This window comes from Sceloporus occidentalis, unplaced genomic scaffold, assembly GCF_023333645.1.
Source record: "Sceloporus occidentalis isolate IW3139 unplaced genomic scaffold, rSceOcc1.0.p SCAF_6, whole genome shotgun sequence".
Taxonomy (NCBI): Eukaryota; Metazoa; Chordata; class Lepidosauria; order Squamata; family Phrynosomatidae; genus Sceloporus; species Sceloporus occidentalis.
In genome coordinates, this window is record NW_028316986.1 from 61035841 (window position 1) to 61051656 (window position 15816).

A 15816-nucleotide genomic window follows, 5' to 3' on the forward strand; every position below is an offset into this window, starting at 1 on the left:
TGCTTTGATTGTGTGTTCCTCCAGGGTAGGGGATTGGACTGTAAGACAGCAGAAACTAGAACTGGTGTCCTATTAAGTGTGGAAGTCTATATACTCATCCCCTGACATCTCCACCTAAGGATCTCAGGAAGAAAGACTGTGAAACACCAAAGATCTGAGACTTTGGAGAACAGCTACATCCAGAGTTTATAAGATGCAGCTGCATGGACCAAATGCCAGAGATGCTTCTAATGTTATCCAATGTGAGAGATCAGCAGGGCTTTTTCTCTCTCCAATACACCAGTAAATATTACCATATTTATGCCCATTGGCTATAACTATTCCTTTATTTCCTAGAAAGTTTCAACAGCCCAGCAACCAATGGCTTGAAGACTGGCACTGGTCCACAGACCACCACTTTGAGTTGCACTGCTTTAGTTCAATAACCCCCTTTTTGGAATATGACACAAAGTTTGTGAATCAGATATGTCGAGAGGTAAAAGTATAGGTGACAAGCAGAGAACCAAACAACTTCATGAAGTAATCCACCATCCTAGGTATTTTTACCTTACCATGATTGGTGGAAGGCAACCAGACCAAGCTGTGCTATATTTCTTTCCAAGTCTCAAGGAATTAGAGAACAGTATATTCAAGACACATAAGATCTTGCTCGGGGTATTTTTGGTCTGGGCTCCACAAATATATAAAGAGAGAGAGAGAGAGAGAGAGAGAGAGAGAGAGAATATCCCGGGTAGATCTATAAGGATTAAGAAATGCCAACAAATGAGAAAAGGTTACAGGGATATTGTATCCTTAGCACAGATACCAGAAGATCTGTGGACCATTTAAGGTAGTATCCTATGAATTGCTTTCTTGATGGAACTGCTTCTGTCACTGGCATGATGAAGGAACACTCCCTTTTCACCTTGGGCATCCTCTGAAACAGATCTGGGAGTGAATGTGAGGGCTGTAGGGGCAGGAGAAAGTCCTGTCATTGGTACGGAGTACTGAATGCATGACATTCATCATTTTAAAAATATTTTATAGAGGAAAGAGAGGAGAAGTGATATATTTAAATTACAAAAACGTAGATTTAAGTTTTAATATGCCGAAGGTTATGTATAGGAACAGTTATTTGTGTGGTAACTAATGTAAACAGTTTATAGGGAATGCTTCTGTTAAAGTTTTCAGAATAATGGTTGGAAGGGCAGACTGCAATAAGGATATTTCAATTACCCGATTACATGTAAATGTTTTTCTACATATACAATACACACACAGAGTCATCCCTCCATATCCACAGCTTTTTTTAATCCATGGATTCAATCATCTGTGTCTTGAAAATACTAAAAAGATATATATGTGTAAATTCCAAAAAAACCCCAAACCTTGATTTTGCCATTTTATGTAAGGGACACCATTTTACTATCACATTGTATTTAATGGGACTTGAGCATCAACAGATTTTGGTATCCACAGGGGATCCTGGAACCAAATTCCAGCAGATACCAAGGACCACCTCTGTGTGTGCAGAAGGAGGGTATATTCTTCTTTGAGAAGCCAATTTTAATCTATTTTGTGTGCTAAAATATGTCTTTTAAGAGCATGGTATAGAGTTTTGATTGTTGAACTAAGACTCTTGAAGATCAGGATTTGGATCCCTGCTCAGCTAAGGAAACCCACTTGCCATCCTGGACAAGTCACATTCTCTCAGCCTTAGAGGAAAGCAATGGCCAGTCTTCACTGATTAAATCTTGCTAAAAAAAAAAACCTATGATAGGATCTTCATAAATCAGAGTCAATTTGAGGTTACATAATTAACTAACCATCATGAACTGGACCTGCAACTTCATTTCCACACACAAAGGATTTGTAATTTGAATTGACATCCTCACATACCAATGGCATATATATGTCTGCACCTGGCTTCCACCAAATGCATCTGAGGAAGTAGACTGAAGTCTACAAAAGTTCATGCTACCAATTTCTTTCACTTAGTCTCAAAGGTGCTACAAGATTTCTCTACGTACATACTCTTTGGTTATCACAGTAATGGTTGTCACAATACCACATGGAAAAATGACTGATCATCCATTGACCTATCCAACACCAGGTTTTAAACTACATGCTACTTATTTGAATGTTTATGATAATGTTGGTTTGATGTTTTAATTGAACCAAGTAAGTCTATGACACCATGCACAATTGAAATATGTCGTACTACTGAAGTCTCCTCATAGTTTTACTTTTTAATAGTTGGATTGCTTGCATATTAATTTTTTGATTAATGTGATTAGTAAAAGTTTACCTCTATTTGATACAACAGGCTCTCTCAAAGTGGTTCAAATGATAAACATGTGGCCCTCCTGATGTTGCTGAACTGCAGCTCCCAGCATCCTTTACCATTGGCTATGCTGCCTAAGGCTGAGACATGTAAGTCAACAATAAGTGGAGGGCCACATGTTCCCCATTCAGCTACTATGACATGTTGACAGACCAATTTTCAAGTTTATTTCTCTCATTCCTCATGCTAATCTTATACATTAGTACCCATGTCAACAGCCATGTAGTAGGTCTTACTGAAATCAGGCATTTGTTTTGGCTTTTCAGTTGCAAGGCCTCCATCTATGAGATTACATATCTGCATTAAATTTATTTCTACAGTTTCAGCTATGGGTCTGAGTACTTCCAGATCAGGTTTTTAATCCCTAATTCCTATCATCAGTGCAGTGAATATATGGTTTAGTTTGAACTTTAAAGGAGCTGTCCAAGGTGCTGAATTCCATTCCTGTCCTATTCCCAGCAGCTTGAACTGCTCCTTTAAAAGTCTGAATAAAACCCCAAAGTGGATTTACCATCTTCGGTGCAAATTCCCACCTTCATCCACAGAATGCTATGAAGGTCCTGATGTTGTTATCTTCCACTAGAACCCTCCTGTGTTTTGTTACTGCTTCTTCCAGTGGCAAGGAATAAAATCTATCAGGAAGGAAAGACTGAATAGCTGCCCAATGCCTTTTGATGGGAAGCACTGAGAGCCCTTCATCTGAAGCAGCTTGTTTTGTGACAAAACAATGAGTCAAAATAACTTTGCAGTGGTGCTAATGTATATGTTCTTTAATAATGTGTAAGCTGCCATGTTCCAAGACGGCTATCTTAGATGAGTACATTCAGCCAGAACTCAGTAGCAGCAAATGCAAACGTGTTTTCCATGTCTTCACAATGATTTCACTTTTTAAAAGGCATGTTTTGTGCCAGTTCTAGTGACTTCAAGTGCTATAAAGACAAGTCTGTATACTGAAATAAAGTACTGTGTTGTAGAGTATTAAACTGTAGAGTACTGTATGCTGAAACAGAGTACTATAAACTCAGTAGTGTACCTCTGCAAAAACATGTCCTGAAAGTACATAGCATTCAAGTTAGCAAAGTACTGCTGAGAAAACAGGATGCTAGCGACTGTAGGAACAGAGAAACAAAGCATTACAAAACAATCATATTGTCCAGATTTCTTCTAGGAAATGTATCCGTTCATCACAAAGAATTTGTTTTCCTTTTCAACTGAGAGTGAACATCATGGATTTTATTAAATATCTGAAGTTTCTTCTCAACTCACAATCTTAAAATCCGAGGGTTCAGTATTTGAAATGGCACCATCAAATTTGAAAGGTTATAGGTTCGTATTTTCATAATGTTTACAGATTACTGACAATTGACTAAATACTTTAATACCAATTAAATAAAACACATCCCCCCCCTTTGGAATTCTTTATTCTCCAACAATCACTTTTAACTGAAAATAAAAAAGGCTATGTCTTCACAATTAAACTGCAAATATACTAGCAAATTTATAGTTTCATCTTAGCTTAGGTGACCAAATGCATCTGAGAAAGTAGACTGAGGTCTACGAAAACTCGTGCTGCCCACTTCTTTCTTTCAGTGAGTCTCAAAGGTGCTATAAGATCTCTCTACATACTGATTCTATAGACTAACATGGCTATATCTTTGAATTCTCTCACCTTCGGTAGTTTCAGTTGAGACATTCATTTCCATTCCTCTCAAACTTAACTTGCGCTCTTTACTTAGCTGTAGACTCACTTTATTGGGCTAGATTTGGAATTACTGAGAGAACGTGAAGTGCTTTGGAAGCATTCTTATTTAATTGCTTTGTTTTGAATTTAATGTTATACATCAATCTGGGAATAATTTGATTTAAAAGTTTATATTTATATTGTTTAAAAATAAATCTGACAGCCAAACTAGATTGGCTTTTTAAAAAATCTTTGCTTCTTCCTGTCTTGATGACTTTAACTAATGGTTTTAATGATTTATTTTCAATTTTATCATTAGTTATTTTGCTATATATGTAAGGAAGAGGGCAGGGGGGAATTATTTGTATTGTATTGTATTGTATTAGAGTTGTATTGGATTTTATGTGTGTATTGGTTTTTATCATTGTATTACTGTATTGGATTTAATTGTGTTTGTGTGAACCACTGGGTTTTAACTTGGGTGTTTAAATAAATAACTAGCTGGGTGTCAATAAGGAGGCTATTCTACAGCTAAAGCTGTGATCCATTTGGATTTCAAGATGGTTTTTGAACCTGAAATCTGCTCAGAACATGGCTTTTATCACCTTAATATTCAACAGTTTTAATTATTACAAGCAAACGCTGAAAATACGGAATGAATAAAACCAAAGGCCGCCAGACAGCAATGGTGTGGGACAGACCTCGAGAATAATTGTGATTATTGCTACCCGTTTTTATCAATAATTTGAGTGTATATTGAAAATAACAGTGATGTAACCTGTAGAGAAGGAAAGCGGGGGAAGAAAAAGAAGTATTGTGGCACAGTTAAGACTACCTGGCTCATTTCCATGCAAGTTTTTTTGTGGGTTACTATTCATTTCCCCATACCTTATCAGAGGAAGTGAACTGATATTCAGGAAAATTTAGACTGAAATAAACCAGTCTAAAAACTGCAATGGAGTAGCCAGATAGAGTATCCATTTAGATGAAATTCGTCCTTTTAAACTCAAATGCAACTAAGGTCTGTCTTTTGGTAGGTGAAACGCCTTGCTCCTGTTTCACAATTCTCATTCTTGCACTGAGCAACTTGATGGCACCACTTTCAAAACAACGCTGGACATTTTACTGCCATTACACAGAATTTAATAATTGGCTCTGGCCAGGGCTGAAAAGTGTAGGAAAATGGAGTTGTGGGTGATGCCTGCCTTATTTATTTTTGTATCTTGGTTATGAAATCATTTTAAACCTCTGTGAATGAAGGCCAAGGCATTCAGAGTTATCTGAAAATGAGGGGATTAGTCCTTTAGAAGAAATTTGGAGTAAGTGAGAGGAGTATGTGAACTACATACATATTTAGTATACAAAGGGACCTTGCAGCACACCTTTCAGACTTAACTGGGTCAAAGAGGTTTGTAGCTTAAGCTTTGTAGACCCAGCCTATACATATTTGTTAGCATATGTGCCCTTACCTCACCAAAAAAGACAGAAAGGGCACTACTCTCTGACAGATTTAGCATGGCCATCCAGGGGGATATACTGTATTTACAAAGCACAGCATCATCCCAAATCCACCAAACAGGGATACCTTTATGGGGCCAGACAAAACGCACATCATACATGTTGCAAGCTTTCGAAACTCCGCTGGCTTTTTTGCATGGTGTTTGCAAGACTGAGCATGGCATCTGGAGGGACAACGCAGCTACCTCTTCTTGTTGCAAGCCGCCCCGGGAGCTTTGTTAGGGGGCGGAATATATAAAACTATGGACATTGCTCAGGCTGAGAGAAACGCTCTCAAGTTAGAGAACACGAAGTTATACAGAACAACACGAAAGCCGCCTTGAATTCCGTTTCAGGAGGAAGGCGAGCTATAAATCACTTAAAGCAGGGAATGAATAAATAAATGGGGATTAAATCTCAGCCATCTTGCAGTTAAGCCAACCCTCCCATGACTATGGAAGGGGATCCAGGCTCAAAGTTGGCCCCCAAGCCAGGGGGAACGGACGTCCTCCATTTCAGGCTTCCGTCCGGGAGGGATTCCAAAACGTCCTCCATTCGCAGCGTGACTAAAAGAAGCATGAATTGATGTGTCTACGAGTTCAAAGATATAGCCTTGTGAGTCTGGAGAAAGATCTTGTAGCAGCTTTGAGTCTAATGGGAAAGAAAGAAGTTGGCAGCAAGAGCTTTCCTAGGCTCAAGTCTACATCCCAATGCATCTGGAGAAGCAGACTTCAGTCTACACGAAAGCTCCTGCTGCCAGCCTCTCTCTGAGTGAGTCTCAAAGGTGCTACAACAAGATCACTATGTCTACGACTTCAAAGATATAGCCGTGTTAGGTCTGTGGAATCAGTCTGCAGAGAGAAATCTTGTAGGACCTACGAGACTCACTGAAAGAAAGAAGTTGGCAGCAGGAGCCTCCCTGTAGACTCAAGTCTGCTTCCTCAATTTCATTTGGAGGTAGACTTGAGTCTGCTGCTGCCAACTCCTTTCTCCCAGCGAGTCTCAAAGGTGCTGCAAGACCACGACGAACGAGTGGTTGTTCTTTGTGGCTTATGACATTTGGCCACGCCGTTATTTTCTTTCGTCGCGTCCTCCATTTTGCCGGCGCTTGGTCCTCCTTTGCGGTGAGAGAGAGAGAGAGGACACCTTCCAGTCCCTCAGGAGCTCCAGCTTCGCCTGGGCGTCGTCGTCGTCGTCTCTGGCCCTTTTCCCCTCCAGAGCCACTGGGATGGCGCCTGTGCTTCTCTTCTCCTCAGAATAGTGGCCCTTCTTTTGAGGGGGGCAGGTTTACCTCAGGAAGGCGTTCATCTCCTTCCTCTCATGAACCGGTTTGAGGGCGGTTTCTCTGCCCCGGCGCCGGGCTCTGGAACTCTGGGAATGGTCGTTTGTTGTGGCACCAGAGCGAAGCCATTCCCAGAATTCCAGAGCCTGGCGCCGGGGCAGAGAAACCGCCCTCAAACCGGATTAAGCCTCCATTGAGGACGAGTTTCCCTCATGGCTCCTCCGTTCATCCCCTTCCCCTCCCTCCCTCCCTCCCGCTCTGTCTGGCGGCCCCCGCCTTTTCGCTTTTCCCTCCCTGCTCTGTCTGGCAGCCCCCCGCTCCCTTCCACACAGCGCCGCTTCTCGCGAGAACTGGGGGATGCCGATGCTGCTGCTTCTCCTGCCGCCGCCGCCGCTCCTCTTGCCGCCGCCGCCGCCGCTCCTCTTGGAGGGGGAGACACTTCGGGGGGAGGGAGGGGAGCCAGTGACGTCGGGAGGCTTTCCTGAAAGTCAATAACGCCGCGACTGAAGAGGTGGAAGAAGAAGAAGAAGAGGCAAGGAAGGCTGCCCCCCGGGCGGCCCTTGGGTCTACGGGAGCCGGGAGCAGCCTCGCCCTGAATTCCGCGAGCTGAATAATAGCGGCGGGGGGGCGGGGGGAGAGAGACAGAGGCGGCTATCTATATGTCGCCCTCTTTATCCCCCACCTCCGACCTCGGCCGCGAACGCTGAGGTCGGGGCAGAGAAAAGAGGCCGCGAGGGACCACCTAACCCGGCAGGGGGGGGACTGAGGAAGAGGGACTGAGGGAGGCCCCCCCTGCCTGGAGAGATTCAGAGGACGCCGCAGCCGCAGCCGCCAACGGCGAAGACCAACGGTCAGCTGCCAACCGCCCCCGACTGGTCTGCAGGTAATAAAAAAGAGAGAGAGAGAGAAAGGAAGACGAAGCGGCGCGTGAGGAGTTGGGAGCTGTCACTCAAAGGGAGGGGGAGGGGCGCGGAGGGGGCCGTGGCGGCGGCGGCGGCGGCGGCGGCGCGTGCGGCTGGGGATGGCGGTTGGGCGCTGGCTGCTGTGTCTCGGGGCACGTGAGGTGAGGGCGGGGGGAGGAGGAGGAGGGGGCGGGGGCGGGGCGGGGATGCCAGGCTGGGAGTCAGAGATGCCGCTGCTGGTCACAGCCACACGCCCCTCCCCCGCAGCCACTCAGGGTCTCCTTGCAAAACAATAACAACAGCAATAAGAATAAAGTGGCAAAGAGGTGGCCGGGGAAACCATTTCTTGTTCTGCTGACGGAAGGGAAGGAGGGGGCGTCGCCGCCGCCGCCTTCCCAGCTCCCCTCAGGCTCCCCCTCGTCTCTCAGTGGCAAACCAGGCTTCGACTATAACAAGACCAGCCCCCCAGCCATCACTTAGGCGGGTGGCAAGCGAGGGTTAAAAGATATAACAAGACCACCCCCCGCCATCACTTTCAGTGGCAAGCCAGGCTTAAAATATATAAGAAAGCCTCCCCAGCCGCCCCAATGGCAAGCCTGGTTTAAAATATGACAAGACCACCCCGCCATCCATCACTTCAGGTGGCAAGGCAGGGTTCAAATATACAATCAAACCTCTCAAGCCATCATCACACACAGTGGCAGGCCAGGCTTAAATCATAAACTGTAACAAGACACACACAGCACCATCACTTTGGGTGGCAAGCAAGGGTTAAAAATAGATAAGACCCCCCCCTTCTCAGCCATCACTTATGGTGGCAAAGGAGGGTTAAAATAAAAGTGTACATCTGCTTCCCCTCAGCCATCAGATAGGGTGGCAAGCGAGGGTTAAAATATAACAAGATTCCCCCCCCTTCTCAGCCATCACTGAAGGTGGCAAGGGAGGCTCAAAACATTACAAACCCTCCTCAGCCATCACTTTAAGTGAGGCTCAAAACATGACCAGACCGTGATGGTGGAAGGGAGGCTCACAATGTAAGGTTTCCTTCCCCTCGGCCATCATCGCTTACAGTGGCCGTGGCTTAAAATACCACATTCACCCAGACACCAAGCCAGCCAGGCTGGCCGGTGTTTTTGGCGGGGCCTGTTGGGGCTCTCCTTGTCCAGACAGGGAGGTTATGTAACATTAGGAGACTGGCGGATGGAGGGGAGGGGAGGGGAGGGGAAGGGAAGGAGGCCACGAGGCACAGCACACAACGCAGGCGCAGGCAGCAGGAGGCCGCTCTGGATGGAGGAGGATGCTGGAAGGATGTTAATAATAACAATGATGGGCGAGATGATGATGACGGTCTCTCCAACCCCTCCTCCCAGCTCTTGGGTCACTGGGCTTCCTCTTTCTCTGTCTGGTCCTCCACCTCCCCTCCCCTCCCTTTCCCTGGCCTCTGGCTTGTTTTGGATTGGAGTTAAACATATATAATAAACGGCAGTCGTTAATGAGTAATAAATGTTTTATCGTCTCGTTAAAACGTGGAGCCTGTGTGCTAAGAATAGAAGTAGGAAAGAATAGCCTGTTCTTCCCTAGCAGGGCGATGCTGAAGCGATGCTGCTGCTGCTGCTGCTGCTGCTGCTGCTGCTGCTGCTGCAAGTAAACAAATCAGCCTCCTCCTCCTCCTCCTCCTCCTCCTCCTCCTCAGCATCCGGCAGCCATGGCGGATGGATGGGTGGATGGCCTCCCACATGCGGCAGTTGATGTACCTTATTCTTCTTCCTCAGGCGGGCTATCCCACCTCCTGCTTGTACTGACCATGGAAAAGGACACATACTATATGATTTGAGGCAAAGGCCTGACCTTATCAGCCTCTGAAGTTTATCTGTCCTTTCAAAACATACAGGCCCTTCTTATCCACTGACTTTTTTTATCCACATATTCCAGCATCCATGGATTGAAAACAGTAAAAAAAAAGGTATAAATTCCAAATACCAAACCTTGATTTTCCGTTTTATATATTAAATACAATGCCATGTATTTAATGGGACTTGAGTGTTCACAGATTTTGTTATCCATGGGGGATTCTAGAACCAAGCCCCACTGGATAACAAGGGCCCAGTATAATCTAAAGCACAATAATATAACGGTCTAGTACCATGAATATATATATATATATATATATATATATATATATAGTTACTTTACAAATCACTTCAAATCCCTACTTTGTCCTGTTTAAACAGTGTGATGTTTTCCCATGAGAATTGAATTGTGGTTGCCCTTAAATCTACACATGTTATGGCATAATTTTGGAAATTAGGACCAGTGGAATAACCCCGGTGTTTATTTCTTCTGTCTTAATCCAAGTCTTTTCTTTTAAAAAGGATTTGTACTCTATTTCATTAAAAGAATCCTATTTTTGAAGTAGATAAACTTTCTTAATATTGAGTAACTTAGTATTTTAAAGTTCTGACAGGATCGGGGACCCTGGAACTGTTTGCAAACTCTGGTGGGTTCAATAGTTGTCAAGAAGATTTTGAAATTTGCCTACTTGCAGGGGAGGCCATATTACTTTTCCCATCCATTTTTATAAATGGTGTACAGTGGGCCCTTGGTATCCACTGGGGTTTGGTTCCAGGACGCCCCGTGGATACCAAAACCCATGGATGCTGAAGCCCATTATATACAACCTGGTACTAAAATGCTGTCTCTTATATTAAATGGCAAAATCAAGGTTTACTTTTGGGAATTTATCATAGCATCATAGAATCGTAGAGTTGGAAGAGACCACAAGAGCCATCCAGTCCAACCCCATTCTGCCATGCAGGAACTCTCAGTCAAAGAATCCCTGACAGATGGCCATCCAGCCTCAGTTTAAAGACCTCCAAGGAAGGAGACTCCACCGCTCTCCGAGGGAATGTGTTCCACTGTCGAACAGCCCTTACTATCACAAAGTTCCTCCTAATGTTGAGGTGCAATCTCTTTTCCTGTAGCTTGCATCCACTGTTCCGGCTCCTAGTCTCTGGAGCAGCAGAAAACAAGCTTGTTCCCTCCTCAATAGGACATCCCTTCAAATATTTAAACAAGGCTATCATATCACCTCTTAACCTTCTCTTCTCCAGGCTAAATGTCCCCAGCTCCCTAAGTCGTTCCTCATAGGGCATAGTTCCCAGACCCTTCAGCAGTTTAGTCACCCTCCTATCTTTTTGTTTATATTCACAAGCTGTGGATGGTTGAACCTGTGGATAAGGAATCTCTGGATATGGAGGGCCAGCTGCACTTAGAAGTCTCCTCCACATGGACATTGTAGCTCACTGCCAAGTATGTGTGCATAGAAGACACTGCAGGCCTCCTTTGTTGTTTTTGCAAGGGCTCAACAACAGTTGCAACCCTAATAGTTTTTTTAGTGCTTGATCATTTAGTACACTTCTGATGGATACTTCCTGAGAAAGCTCACCTACACAGAAGGCCTAGTCCTAGGGAGGGCTTAAGCTGCCCCTTCCCCTGCTGTTCCAGGGTCTATGGGCAGGATTAAACCGTTATCATTTTTACATACACAGTTGTTTTAAGTAAATCTAACATCTGATTTGAATGTATGAATAATTCATTTTAGAAGCGGATGTATCATTTGCAATGATACTTAAGAGGATGTCTCTAATCTTTCTGGTGTGTTCATCTGGGAAACACTGATAATGCATATGTGTATCTTTCCTACCCTAGTTGGCATATATACACAACAAAAATATTTGTAGTACAAAAGGAGCTATAATATTTTCATTATGTAGTTTTTATTAAATATATCTCAAACAAACACCTTAATGTTGTTTTGTACATTTTTTCCAGTTAAAAGTATACTCCTGCTTGTATGGTGCAATTTAGACATGAACAAAAATGTGTTTTTTCCCGACAAATAAATAAAGCCATCCTGCTTAGATTCCTTTAAAATGATTCTGTTAGTAGTTGTGTTTGTTTTCCTGCAGAGAGTTTTAGGCTGACCCCAATATCTTTAATTGGATTGGACTGCTAATTATAATGTATGCATGTCCTGATTGGCTGAAGTGTACATGGATGTTTACACAAGTACTTCAGAAGAATTATCTGCACTGTATCAGATGTTCTGCATATGGGTATTTCATTAAGAAACTCTTTGAAGAAAGTCATTTTCTATACAGGCACCAAGTTTTTCCTTATTTTTCTATAGCTAGGTATTTTCATGTTTTATTACAAATAAAAATATTATTATGTTGGATTCTCCCAATTTTTAACTTTTAAAAATACTATTGAAGTGGTATTGAAATGGCAATGCAAACATGCTTATGAGGAAGTAGGCTCATGTCTATGAAAGCTCATGCTACCAACTTCTTTCAGTTTGGCTGCATCCACTCAGTTTGGCACCGCTTTAACTGCCCTGGCTCAAGGCTATGGAATTCTGGGAGGAGCTCTGCTCCGCTCTGGGCCCCACAACAAACTCCAACTCCCAGAATTCCATAGCCTTGAGCCAGGGCAGTTAAAGTGGTGCCAAACCGGGCTATTTCTCCAGTGTGGATGCAGCCTTCATCTCAAAGGTGCTACAAAATCCTTTTGCATATTGAAATGGTTGTTACAAATATTGCTTTTCTGAGATATTACAGAGATTGCTGTAGTAGTTGAATTCTTTGAAACATTTTTCTTCTGTTGATAGGGAAGCAAGCATTCTGGTCTACTGCATGCTTACTTGGAAAAAAATATCACTGGGTTTAATACAACCTGTTCCCAAGAAGGTTTGCATAGGATTAGACTCAAATCATTTATTTGATTTTAATTTAAACAATAGCATTTGCAATGATAATTTTTTTTAAAAAAACATCATTTCCAGTTGTTTTTGCTCAGAAGCATGTCCTGCTCAGTTGAATTTTATTTCTCCAAAGAAGTACATATGATAATAGCTTTCACATGTTGTTATATTAGCTTAATTCCAGTTGCTTATCCCAAGTAGAGTAGATCCATTACATCAGTGGGATTTACATACATGTTGAAGTTACTATTCAGTAATTGCTTTATGTGTCTACTTTAGCTGGGACTAGCAATTGGATTTAGGCCATTGATTAGTTCAAAAGTGAAAACGTTAGTAGCATAAATGAAGATATATACTTTTGAAAGCCTTTTTTTTAAATGAATAGAAACAACATATACCTTAAGTCTTGAACAAAACCTGGCATATGTTGAAGTTGTTTAATTTATAACAATCAATTGTTAGATTTATACTTTTTCACTTTAAAGTAAGCAAGCTGTGAAAATAGGAATTTTAACCAACAATCCTAAATTACTTATTTGGAAATTAATGTCTTATTAAGTGGCATTTATTTCTTATTATCTTCAAAATGTATCACATATCACCTCAAAAGTGAACCTCAAGGAATTTAGTGGGACTTGTTCCCAGGTAAAGGTATAAAGCGTATTTCCAGTTAAGGTTGTATAATTAATGCAATTAAGGCTGGAGGCCTCTCATTCACAGGATTGTCATACATTTAACTTGATATTGCATAAGAACAACATAAGACTAGGATCCTAAGAACAATATGTAATATAAGAATACATCACTGCCTGTTCTTTCCCAACAGAGCTCCTTTGAATACAAATGTAACTTGCATAGGTTTGTACTAAAAAAAACAATCTTCTAAAAAATACTTGTTGGCCATCCACATTTGCCACTTTGACTTTGGGAATTTGATTATATGTTCTCTGTAGGAATCTCTAGGTCCTCAGCATGACTCTATTGTTAGCTTCTGCCAAAAGTCATGCTGGAGGACCTAGAGATTCCTAGAGAGAACACTTATCTAGGCACTTGCAGGTCTTCCAGCACAATTATATGTCTAGCCTCTGGCAGATGTTAACCATAGTGTTGACCTGGAGGACATAGAGATTCCTAGAGAAGTGTTCTCTCTGGTTAGAACAGTTAGTAGATCTGTAAGCAGTATACAAATGTGCTTTCTATTGCTATTATTTACATCATTATCATAATTTGTCCCATGCTTTGAAATCTAGAAGAAATGTCATTCTCAGGAATTTTTGTAAGAAAATTTTTAGCAACTTCTTTTTACTCAGCCTTTTCCAAGCAATTCCTGACTGTGATACTTTTAGAGCTTGGTACTAATGCTCACTTACATCCTCAGTATAGGAGTTTGTTAGAGGTATTCTAGAGAAGTGCTGTTGTTTTTGCTAGTGACATGTATAAAGTTACTTGTTTGTTCTGAGCCTGAAAGAAATTGATGCCTTTGGAAAAGATCTAGCTTAACTTGTCATTAATAATATATGTATTTCAGCCTTTCCATTGACTTCACAAGATACTGTTTCAGGCCTTCCGTGAATGTATACAGCAACTGTCATCTTAAAGTTAATGGGCTAGCATCCTGTTCAGTATTTGTGAATTCATACGATACATTTGGAATTCATAATTATTGGGAGTTCACATTTACGAACTTGCTTCAGTGCAAATGACCAAAAGTGCTTCCCTAAACCCTACAGTCTAATAAGCCTGGTACCTTTGCCAATGGAAGGTTTTCCAAAGTGCTAGGGAGCGATGGGCAAAGGAGCTTCCATTCCTCTCCTAGTAGTGAGATGCTCTGCAGCAGCAACTGTGATAGTCTCAAAGCATCTTGTTGTCTCAAAGCACTTCACTGCTGAGTCTGAAGCTTTTTTGCTCACCACCCATTCCCTAGTGTTTTGAAAAGCCCTCCATTAGCAGGAGTGCCAGGCTTATATGATAGGGTGCAGGAGTTGGATAAAGAGACTCAGAGCTCTGTCATTGATGACATCTGATGGTGCAGGATCTCAACCGCTGGTCATTAAATGAGCAATCATATTATTCAAATTCTCATAAATCTTTTTTTTTTTTGCCAAACATTATCTGGCACAAGAAGAACATTGGATGTTTTATCACATTTGTTTATAAATCATTTCACTATCTTAGGCATGACTACAGCGTTGTAAACAAACACGGTAAGAAAAATGTAAAAACAGATTTTGATGATTTCAGAAATTAAAAATGTATTGGCTTGGATTATTTTTGGCTCCTTCATTTAGGTAAGGGGCATGATTTTTGCCAGTTCTCCCCAAAATTCTTACATCATATTCTGTGCCATTCCCAAGGCTCCCCATGCTCATAGTCATTTTCAGGGAGTGTCTGAAAATGCTAAAGATTGCTAATGGGGAGGGGTGTGGAAGGCTCTGTTCTGTGAATGTGAGTCCTGTTCAGTTCACAGAAGGAAACTTGGGACCAAAACACACTGGAGAAATAATCTAGTTTGAGACTGCTTTAACTGCCCTGGCTCATTGCTAGGGAATTCTGGGAACTGTAGTTTTGTGAGACATTTAGCCTTCTTTGTCAGAGAGCTCTGATGCCATAACAAGCTACATTTCCCAGAATTCCCTAGCACTGATTCCAGACAGTCAAACTGGTCTCAAACTGGATTATTTCTCTGGTGTGTTTTGCCTCTCTGTATCCAATGTTTTTTTATATAAATCATGAGTATGGATGTTAGGCGTAAAGCTACTGTGTCATTCCTGTGTAATTTTTGGAAAGCCTCCGAGATTCTAATTTCAAAGTCCTAGAGATTTCATACTGTTATATATTTTTCCTTAAAATCTCTGTCATATTTTGAAGCTAAGTTACTTTATAGTTTTCCATGGCAAAAGAGTCTATATTTCTGTCAGACTTACATATAGGAGAGCAGGCCTCAGTAGCAGTAGTCACAACTGAGTGAATTACTAGCAGATTGTGGAAATTGTTATTGCGCAGTTTCCATAAATATTTCGTTGTAGGACACAGAATCTAACACTTCTTGGCCATTTGGATTGTCCTCATAGATGTATAGAGATGATATTAAATTGCTTTATTAACACTTTTACAGAAAATACAGAGATATTGATAGTGGCATCATTTTTTGGGGGGTGCTTTTATGTAATGAGTAAAGTTCTCACCAGTACAAGGCAGACTTTATGGAAGCTTTTTCTGGATATTCTCTATACAGCTTCCCCTCTTTTCTAGCCACAGAATATTTCTCTGTCTTACTGTGGACTTCTACAGTATTTTGTACTTAGACCTAGTTGCTTTGAAGGATACAGAGCTGGTTTCAGATGTATTAAGATCTTTAGGTTATTTTCA

The 15816-nt window shown here is 41.9% G+C and overlaps 1 protein-coding gene across 2 annotated transcripts in view; it reads left to right on the forward strand.

Annotated features, from left to right (window-relative positions):
• Positions 1 to 7231: 7231 nt before the first annotated feature.
• AKT3 (AKT serine/threonine kinase 3) overlaps positions 7232 to 15816 on the forward strand; it is a 189151-nt gene continuing 180566 nt past the window's right edge. For both annotated transcript variants that reach the window (XM_089529831.1, XM_089529830.1), the window contains exon 1: positions 7232 to 7666. The gene's annotated coding sequence lies outside the window, so the exon portion shown is untranslated. The remainder of the gene's footprint in view (positions 7667 to 15816) is intronic.